The sequence below is a fragment of the Callithrix jacchus genome, chromosome 19, assembly GCF_049354715.1.
Source record: "Callithrix jacchus isolate 240 chromosome 19, calJac240_pri, whole genome shotgun sequence".
NCBI lineage: Eukaryota > Metazoa > Chordata > Mammalia > Primates > Cebidae > Callithrix > Callithrix jacchus.
This window is the reverse complement of record NC_133520.1, coordinates 55,909,107-55,921,088: the sequence shown is the minus strand read 5'-3', so window position 1 is coordinate 55,921,088 and position 11,982 is coordinate 55,909,107.

Genomic DNA, 11,982 nt, shown 5'->3' with positions numbered 1-11,982 from the left:
AAAAAATCTAAATATTATCTAGGCACCCCAATGTTAAAGGCAAAATTGCTCTAAATATAATTTGTCAGATAAAATTTAGAATGCCCTTTTCTACTCTTTTTTGGAGTATATACACCAACTCAATATGCCCTCTCATGAAAAATACCGAAATTAAAATTTTACCCGAATTGAAAAAATCTAAATATTTTCTAGGCAACCCAATGTTAAAAGCAATATTGCTCTGAATATAATCTGACAGAAAAAAATATAAAATGCCCTTTTCTACTCTCTTTTGTAGTATATACACAACCTCAATATGCTCTCTCACATAAAATACAGAAATTCGAAATTTACGTGAATCGAAAAAAATCTCAATAATATCCACGCGCCCCAAAGATAAAAGAAAATGGCTCTGAATATAGTCTGTTAAAAAATATGCAATACCTTATTCTACTGTGTTTTACAACATACACACTAAGTATGCTCCCTCATGTAAAATACCGAAATTCTAAATTTACACGAATAGAAAAAAATGTAAATAACATCTAGACGCCCCAAGTTAAAAGAAAATGGCTCTGAATATATTCTGTTAGAAAAAATATGCAATGACTTATTCTACTTTGTTTTGGAGTATATACACCAACGCAGTATGCTCTCTCATGTAAAATACAGAAATTCTAATTTCACCCGAATCGAAAAAATCTAAATATTATCCAGGCACCGCAATGTTAAAAACAAAATTGCTCTGAATATCATCTGTCAGAAAAAATATACAATGCCCTATTCTACTCTTTTTTGGAGCGTATACACCAACTCCATATGCTCTCTCATGTAAAATACAGAAATTCAATATTTAAGCGAATTGAAAGAAATATAAATAATATCTAGGCACCCCAACGTTAAAAACAAAATGACTCCGAATATAATCTGTCAGAAAAAATGCACAATGACCTATTCTATTCTGTTTTGGTGTATATACACCAACTCAGTATGCTCTCTCATGTAAAATAGAGAAATTCTAATTTTACGTGAATCTAAAAAAATCTAAACATTATCTAGGCACCTCAAAGTTAAAAGCAAAATTGCTCTGAATATAATCTGTCAGAAAAAATATACAATGCCCTTTTCTACTCTGTTTTGGAGTATATGCATCAACTCAATATGCGCTCTCATGTAAAATACCAAAATTCTAATTTTACGTGAATTGAAAAAAATATAAATAATATCTAGGCACCCCAAAGTTAAAAGAAAATGGCTCTGAATATAGTCTGTTAGAAAAAATATATAATGCCTTATTCTAATCTGTTTTGGAGTATATACACCAACTCAGTATGCTCTCTCAGGTAAAATACCGAAATTCTAATTTTACATGAATCGAAAAAATCTAAATATTATCTAGGCACCCCAATGTTAGAAGCAAAATTGCTCTGAATATAATCTGTCACAAAAAATATTCAATCCCCTATTCTAATCTGTTTTGGTGTATATACACCAACTCAGTATGCTCTCCCATGTAAAATAGAGAAATTCTAAAGTTACGTGAATCTAAAAAAATCTACATATTATCTAGGCACCCCAAAGTTAAAAGAAAAATTGCTCTGAATATAGTTTGTAAGAAAAAATATAAAATGCCCTACTCTACTCTGTTTTGGAGTATATACACCAACTCCATATGCTCTCTAATGTAAAATACAGGAATTCTATATTTAAGCGAATAGAGAAAACTCTAAATATTATCTAGGCACTCCAATGTTAAAAGCAAAATTGCTCTGAACATAATCTGTCAGAAAAAATATACAATGCCCTTTTCCACTCTGTTTTGGAGTTTATACACCAAATAAGTATGCTCTCTCATGTAAAATACCAAAATTCTGATTTTACGTGAATCGAAAATAATCTAAATATTATCTAAGCACCCGAATGTTAAAAGCAATTTGTCTCTGAATATAATCTTTCATAAAAAATTTACAATGCCCTAATCTAGTCTGTTTTTGAGTATATACACCAACTCAATATGCTCTCTCATGTAAAATACCGAAATTCTAATTTTATGCGAATTGGAAAAAATCTAAAGAATATCTAGGCGCCCCAAAGTTAAAAGAAAATGGCTCTGAATATAGTCTGTTTGATAAAATATACAATGCCTTATTCTAATCTTTTTGGAGTATATACGCCAACTCAGTATGCTCTCTCATGTAAAATAACGAAATTCTAATTTTACCCCAATCGAAAAAATCTAAATATGATCTAGGCATACCAATGTTAATAAAAATTGCTCTGAATATAATCTGTCATTAAAAATATACAATGCCCTATTCTACTCTGTTTTGGAGTGCATACACCAACTCTATATGCTCTCTCATGTAAAATACAGAAATTCTATATTTAAGGTAATTGAAAAAAAATCTAAATATTATCTAGGCACCTCAATGTTAAAAACAAAATTTCTCTCAATATAATCTGTCAGAAAAAATATAAAATGCACTTTTCTACTCAGTTTTGGAGTATATACACCAACTCAGTTTGCACTCTCAGGTAAAATACAGAAATTCTAATATTACCCAAATCGAAAAAATCTAAATATTCTGTAGGCACCACAATGTTAAAAACAAAACTGCTCTGAATATAATCTGTCAGATAAAATATAAAATGCACTATTCTACTCTATTTTTGGAGTATATACACCAAATCCATATGCTCTCTCATATAAAATACAGAAATTCTAATTTTACTCAAATCGAAAAAAATCTAAATATTATCTAGGCACCCCTATGTTAAAAACAAAATTGCTCTGAATATAATCTGTCACATAAAATATACAATGCCCTATTCTACTCTGTTTTGGTGTAGATACACCAACTCACTATGCTCTCTCATGTAAAATACCGAAATTCTAATTTTACATGAAATGAAAAAATCTAAATATTATCTAGGTACCCGGAGATTAAAAGCAAAATTTCTCTGAATATATTCTGTCAGAAAAAATATACAATGCCCTTTTCTACTCTGTTTTGGAGTATTTACACCAACTCAATATGCTCTCTCATGTAAAATACCGAAATTATTAATTTACGTGAATCGAAAAAAATCTAAATATTATCCCGGCAACCTAACGTTGAAAACAAAATTTCTCTGAATATAATCTCTCAGAAAAAATATACAATGCCCTATTCTACTCTGTTTTGCAGTATATACAGCAACTCCATGTGCTCTCTCATGTAAAATACAGAAATTCTGTATTTAAGCGAATCGAAAAAATTCTAAATATTATCTAGGCAACACAATGTTAAATGGAAAACTGCTCTGCATATATTCTGTCATAAAAAATATACAATGTCCTTTTCTACTCTGTTTTGGAGTATATACACCAACTCAAAATGCTCTCTCAGGTAAAATACCGAAATTCAAATATTACGCGAATCGAATAAAGTCTAAATAATATCTACGGGCCCCAAAGTTAAAAGAAAATGGCTCTGAATATAGTCTGTTAGAGAAAATATACAATGCCGTATTCTACTCTATTTTGGAATATATACACCAACTCAGTATGCTCTCTCATGTAAAATACAGAAATTCTAATTTTACCCGAATCAAAAAAATGTAAATACTATGTAGGTAACCCAATGTTAAAAATAAAATTGCTCTGAATATAATCTGTCAGAAAAAATATACAATGCCCTATTCTACTCGTTTTTGGAGTATATACACCAACTCCGTATGCTCTGTCATGTAAAATACAGAAATTCTAATTTTACCCGAATCGAAAAAATCTAAATATTATCTAGGCACCCCAATGTTAAAAACAAAATTGCTCTGAATATAATCTGTCAGAAAAAATATACAGTGCCCTATTCTACTCTTATTTGGAGTATATACACCAACTCCATATGCTATATAGTTGGAAATACATAAATTCTATATTTAAGCGAATCGAAAAGAATCTAAATATTATCTAGGCACCCCAATGTAAAAAGCAAAACTTCTCTGAATATAATCTGTCAGAAAAAATATACAATGCCCGTTTCCACTCTGTTTTGGAGTTTATACACCAAATAAGTATGCTCTCTCATGTAAAATACCAAAATTCTGATTTTACGTGAATCGAAAATAATCTAAATATTATCTAAGTACCCGAATGTTAAAAGCAATTTTTCTCTGAATATAATCTTTCATAAAAAATTTACAATGCCCTAATCTAGTCTGTTTTTGAGTATATACACCAACTCAATATGCTCTCTCATGTAAAATACCGAAATTCTAATTTTATGCGAATTGGAAAAAATCTAAAGAATATCTAGGCGCCCCAAAGTTAAAAGAAAATGGCTCTGAATATAGTCTGTTAGATAAAATATACAATGCCTTATTCTAATCTTTTTTGGAGTATATACGCCAACTCAGTATGCTCTCTCATGTAAAATAACGAAATTCTAATTTTACCCCAATCGAAAAAATCTAAATATGATCTAGGCATACCAATGTTAATAAAAATTGCTCTGAATATAATCTGTCATAAAAAATATACAATGCCCTATTCTACTCTGTTTTGGAGTGCATACACCAACTCTATATGCTCTCTCATGTAAAATACAGAAATTCTATATTTAAGGTAATTGAAAAAAAATCTAAATATTATCTAGGCACCTCAATGTTAAAAACAAAATTTCTCTCAATATAATCTGTCAGAAAAAATATAAAATGCCCTTTTCTACTCAGTTTTGGAGTATATACACCAACTCAGTTTGCACTCTCAGGTAAAATACAGAAATTCTAATATTACCCAAATCGAAAAAATCTAAATATTCTGTAGGCACCACAATGTTAAAAACAAAACTGCTCTGAATATAATCTGTCAGATAAAATATACAATGCACTATTCTACTCTATTTTTGGAGTATATACACCAAATCCATATGCTCTCTCATATAAAATACAGAAATTCTAATTTTACTCAAATCGAAAAAAATCTAAATATTATCTAGGCACCCCTATGTTAAAAACAAAATTGCTCTGAATATAATCTGTCACATAAAATATACAATGCCCTATTCTACTCTGTTTTGGAGTATATAAACCAAATTCATATGCTCTCACATGTAAAATACAGAAATTCTATATTTATGTGATTCGAAAAAAATCTAAATATCATCTAGGCACCCCAATGTTAAAAGCAAACTTGCTCTGAATATAGTATTTCAGAAAAAGTATACAATGCCCTTTTCTACTCTGTTTTGGAGTATATACACCAAATCCATATGCTCTCTCATGTAAAATAACGAAATTCTAAATTTACGAGAATCGAAAAATATCTAAATAATATCTAGGCGCCTCAAAGATAAAAGATATTGGCTCTGAATATAGTCTGTTAGAAAAAATATACAATGCCGTATTCTACTCTGTTTTGGAGTATATAAACCAATTCAGTATTCTTTCTTATATAAAATACAGCAATTCTAATTTTACGTGAATCAAAAAAAATCTAAATATTATCTTCACACTTCAATGGTAAAAACACAATTGCTCTGAATATAATCTGTCAGAAAAAATATACAATGTCCTCTTATAATCTATTTTAAAGTATATACACCGACTCCATATGCTCTCTAATGTAAAATACAGAAATTCTATATTTAAGTGAATCGAAAAAAATATAAATATTATCTAGGCACCCCAATTTTAAAAGCAAAATTGCTCTGAATATAATCTGTCATAAAAAATATACAATGCACATTTCTACTCGGTTTTGTAGTATATACACCAACTCAGTGTGCTCTCTCATGTAAAATAAAGATATTCTAATTTTATGCAAATCGAAAAAAATCTAAAAAATATCTAGGCACCCCAAAGTTAAAAGAAAATGGCTCTGAATACTGTCTGTTATAAAAAATATACAGTGCCTTATTCTACCCTGTTTCGGAGTATATACACCATCTATGGTTGCACTTTCAAATAAAATACAGAAATTATAATTTTACTGGAATAGAAAAAATCTAAATACTATCTAGGCACCTCAGTGTTAAAAAAAATTGCTCTGAATATAATCTGTCAGAAAAAATATACAATGCTATATTATACTCTTTTTTGAAGTATATACACCAACTCCACATGCTCTCTCATGTAAAATACAAAAATTCTGTATTTAAGTGAATCGAAGAACATCTAAATATTATCTAGGCACCCCAAAGATAAAAGCAAAATCCCTCTGATTATAATCTGTCAGAAAAAATATACAATACACTATTCTATTCTGTTTTGGTGTATATACACCAACTCAGTTTGCTCTCTCATGTAAAATACCGAAATTCTAATTTAACGTGAATCGAAAAAAATCTAAATAATATCTTGGCGCCCCAAAGTTAAAAGAAAATGGCTCTGAATGGAGTCTGTAATGAAAAATATACAATTCCTTATTCTACTCTGTTTTGGAGTGTATACACCAACTCCATATGCTCTCTCAAGTATAATACAGAAATTCTATTTTTAAGCGAATTGAAAAAATCTAAATATTATCTAGGCAACCCAATGTTACAAGCAAAATTTCTCTGAATATAATCTGTCAGACAAAATATAAAATGCCCTACTCTACTCTGTTTTGGAGTATATACACCAACTCCATATGCTCTCTTTTGTAAAATACAGACATTCTATATTTAAACGAATCAAAAAAAATCTAAATATTATCTAGGCACCCCAATGTGAAAAGCAAAATTGCTGTGAATATAATCTGTCACAAGAAATATACAATGCCATATTCTACTCTGTTTGGGAGTATGTACACACTCAATATACTCTCTCATGTAAAAATACCGAAATTCTAATTTTACGTGAATCAACAAAAATCTAAATATTATCTAGGCACCCGAATGTTAAAAGCAAAATTTCTCTGAATATAATCTGTCAGAAAATATATACAATGGCCTTTTCTACTCTGTTTTGGACTATATACACCAACTCAATATGCTCTCTCATGTAAAATACCGAAATTCTAAATTTACGTGAATCGAAAACAATCTAAATAATATCTAGGCGCCCCAAAGCTAAAAGAAAATGGCTCTGAATGGAGTCTGTAACGAAAAATATAGAATTCCTTATTCTACTCTGTTTTGGAGTGTATACACCAACTCCATATGCTCTCTCAAGTATAATACAGAAATTCTATTTTTAAGCGAATTGAAAAAAATCTAAATATTGTCTAGGCAACCCAATGTTAAAAGCAAAATTTCTCTGAATATAAACTGTCAGAAAAAATATAGAATGCAATTTACTACTCTGTTTTGCCATATATACACCAACTCAATATGCTCTCTCATGTAAAATACCGAAATTCTAATTTACGCGAATCAAAAAAAATCTAAATAATATCTAGGAGTTTCAAAGTTAAAAGAATATGGCTCTGAATATAGTCTGTTAGAGAAAATATACAATGCCCTGTTCTACTCTTTTTTGTAATATATACACCAACTAAATATGCTCTCTCTTGTAAAATACAGAAATTCTAATTTTACAAGAATCGAAAAACGAAAATTTATCTAGGCACCCCAATGTTAAAAACAAAATTGCTCTGAATATATCCTGTTAGAAGAAATAAACAGCCCTATTCTACTCGGTTTTGGAGTATATACACCAACTCAGTATTCTCCCTCATGTAAAATACAGAAATTCTCATTTTACATTAATTGAAAAAAATCTAAATATTATCTAGGCACCCCAATGTTAAAGACAAAATTGCTCTGAATATAATCTGTCAGAATAAATATACAATGCTCTATTCTACTCTGTTTTGGAGTGTATACAACAACTCCGTATGCTCTCTCATGTAAAATACCAAAATTCTAACTTTATGTGCATCGATAAAAATCTAAAATTATCTAGGCACCTCAATGTTAACAGCAAAATTGCTCTCAAGAAAATCTGTCCGAAAATATATACAATGCCCTCTTCTACTCTGTTTAGGAGTATATACACCAACTCAATATGCTCTCTAATGTAAAATTATGAATTTCGAATTTTACGTGAATCAAAAAAAATTTAAATAATACCTAGGCGCCCCAAAGAAAAAAGAAAATGGCTCCTAATATAGTGTGTTAGAAAAAATATACAATTTTTTATTCTACTCTGTTTCAAAGTATATACACCAACTCAGTATGCTTTCTCACATAAAATAACGAAATTCTAAATTTAACAAAATTGAAAAAATCTAAATATTATCTAGGCACCCCAATGCTAAAAACAAAATTGCTCTGAATATAATCTGTCAGAAAAAATATACAATGCCCTTTTCTACTCTGTTTTGGAGTACATACACGAACTAAATATGCTCTCTCATGTAAAATACAGAAATTCTATATTTAAGTGAATCGAAATAAATCTAAATATTATCAAGGCACCCCAATGTTAAAAGCAAAATTGCTCTGAATATAAACTGTCAGAAAAAATATACAATGTTTTATTCTACTCTTTTTTGGAGTATATACACCAACTCCATAAGCCCTCTAATATAAAATACCGAAATTCCAATTTTACGTGAATCGAAAAAAATCTAAATATTATCTAGGCACCCCAATGTTAAAAACAAAATTGCTCTGAATATAATCTGTCAGAAAAAATATACAATGCCCTATTTTACTCTGTTTTGGAGTATATACACAAACTCAATATGCTCTCTAATGTACAATACCGAAATTCTAATTTTACGTGAATTGAATAAAATATAAATAATATCTAGGCGCCCCAAAGGTGAAAGAAAATGGCCCTGAATCAAGTATGTTAGAAAAAATATACAATGCTTAATTCTACTCTGTTTTGGAGTGTATACACCAACTCAGTATGCTCTCTCATGTAAAATATAAAAATTCGATATTTAAGCGAATCGAAAAAAATCTAAATATTATTTAGGCATCCGAACGTTGAAGACAAAATTGCTCTGAATATAATCTGTCAGAAAAAATATACAATGCCCTTTTCTACTCAGTTTTGTAGTATATACACCAACACAATATGCTCTCTCATGTAAAATAAAGAAATTCTAATTTTACCCGAGTCGAAAAAATCTAAATATTATCTGGGCACCCCAATGTTAAAACCAAAATTGCTCTGAATATAATCTGCCACATAAAATATACAATGCCTTATTCAACTCTGTTTTGGTGTATATACACAAGCTCAGTATGCTCTCTGATGTAAAATAGAGAAATTCTAATTTTACCAGAATCGAAAAACTCTAAAAATTATCTAGGCACCCCAATCTTAAAAACAAAATTGCTCTGAATATAATCTGTCAGAAAAAATATACAATACCCTGTTCTACTCTGTTTTGAAGCATATACACCAACTCAATATGCTCTCTCATATTAAATACAGAAAATCTCTATTTGAGAGAATCGACAAAAATCTCAATATTATCTAAGCAACCCAATGTTAACAGGAAATTTGCTCACAATATAATCTGTCAGAAAAAATATACAATGTTTTTTTGTACTCTGTTTTGTAGTATATACACCAAATCAATACGCTCTATCATGTAAAATACGGAAATTCTAATTTTACGTGAATCTAAAAAAATATAAATAGTATCTAGGCGCCCAAAAGTTAAAAGAAAATGGCTCTGAATATAGTCTGTTATAAAAAATATACAACGCCTTATTCTACTCTGTTTTGGAGTATATACACCAACTCAGTATGCTCTTTCATGTAAAATACAGAAATTCTAATTTTACACAAATCGAAAATATCTAAAAATTATCTAGGAACTACAAAGTTAAAAACAAAATTGCTCTGAATATAATCTGTCAGAAATAATATACAATGCCCTTTTCCACTTTGTTTTGGAATATATACACCAACTCAATACGCTCTGTCATGTAAAATACCGAATTTCTAATTTTACGCGAATCGAAAAAAATCTAAATAATATCTAGGCGCCCCAAAGTTTAAACAGAATGTCTCTGATTTTAGTCTGTTAGAGAAAATATACAATGCCTTATTCTACTCTGTTTTGGAGTATATACACAAACTCCATATGCGCTCTCATGTAAAATAAAGAAATTCTATATTTAAGCGAATCGAAAAAAATCCGAATATTATCTAGGAACCCCAATGTTAAAAGAAAAATTGCTCTCAAGAAAATCTGTCAGAAAATGTATACAATGCCCTTTTCTACTCTGTTTAGGAGTATATACACCAACTCAATATGCTCTCTACTGTAAAATTTTAATTTCGAATTTTACGTGAATCAAAAAACATCTAAATAATATCTAGGCTCCCCAAAGTTAAAAGAAAATGGCTCTGAATGGAGTCTGTAATGAAAAATATACAATTCCTTATTCTACTCTGTTTTGGAGTTTATACACCAAATCCATATGCTCTCTTAAGTAAAATACAGATATTCTATTTTTAAGCGAATTGAAAAAAATCTAAATATTATCTAGGCAACCCAATGTTAGAAGCAAAATTTCTCTGAATATAATCTGTCAGAAAAAATATACAATGCAATTTACTACTTTGTGTTGCCATATATACACCAACTCAATACGCTGTCTCATGTAAAATACTGAAATTCTAATTTACGTGAATTGAAAAGAATCTACATAATATCTAGGTGACCCAAAGTTAAAAGAAAATGGCTTTGAATATACTCTGTTAGAAAAATATACAATGCCTTATTCTACTCTGTTTTGGAGTATATACACAAACTCCATATGCTCTCTCATGTAAAATAACGAAATTCTAATTTTAACAAAATCGAAAAAATCTAAATATTATCTAGGCACCCCAATGTTAAAAACAAAATTGCTCTGAATATAATCTGTCAGAAAAAATATAGAATACCCTATTCTACTCTGTTTAGGAGTATATACACCAACCCCATATGCTCTCTCATGTAAAATACCAAAATTCAATATTTAAACGAATGGAAGAAATCTAAATACAATCTAGGCACCACAATGTTAAAGGCAAAATTGCTCTGAATATAATCTTTCAGAAAAAAATATACAATGATCTTTTCTAATCTGTTTTGGCGTATATACACCAACTCAATAGGCACCCTCATGTAAAATACCGAAATTCTAGTTTTACGTGAATCGAAAAAAATCTAAAAAATAGATAGTCACCACAAAGTTAAAATAAAATGGCTCTGAATATAGTCTGTTAGAAAAAATATACAATGCCCTATTCTACTCTGTTTTGGAGTATATACACCAACTCAGTATGCTCTCTCATGTGAAATAACGAAATTCAAATTTTACTTGAATAAAAAAAATCTAAATATTATCTAGGCACCCTAATGTTAAAAACAAAATTGCTCTGAATATGATCTCTGAGACAAAATATACAATGCCCTATTCTACGCTGTTTTGGAGTATATACACCAACTCCATATGCTCTCTCATGTAAAATACAGATATTCTATATTTAAACAAATCGAAAAAAATCTAAATATTGTCTAGGCACCCCAATGTGAAAAGCAAAATTGCTCTGAATATAATCTGTCACAAGAAATATACAATGCCTTATTCTACTCTGTTTTGGAGTATGTACACACTCAATATGCTCTCTCATGTAAAATACCGAAATTCTAATTTTACGTGAATCAACAAAAATCTCAATATTATCTAGGCACCCGAATGTTAAAAGCAAAATTTCTCTGAATATAATCTGTCAGAAAATACAATGGCCTTTTCTACTCTGTTTTGGACTATATACACCAACTCAATATGCTCTCTCATGTAAAATACCGAAATTCTAATTTTACGTGAATCGAAAACAATCTAAATAATATCTAGGCGCCCCAAAGCTAAAAGAAAATGGCTCTGAATATATTCTGTTAGACAAAATATACAATGCCCTATTCTACTCTCTTTTGGAGTTTATACACCAACTCAGTATGCTCTCTCCTGTAAAATACCGAAATTCAAATTTTATAAAAATCAAAAAAAATCTAAATCTTATGTAGGCACCCCAATGTTAAAACAAAATTGCTCTGAATATAATCTGTCCGAAAAATAT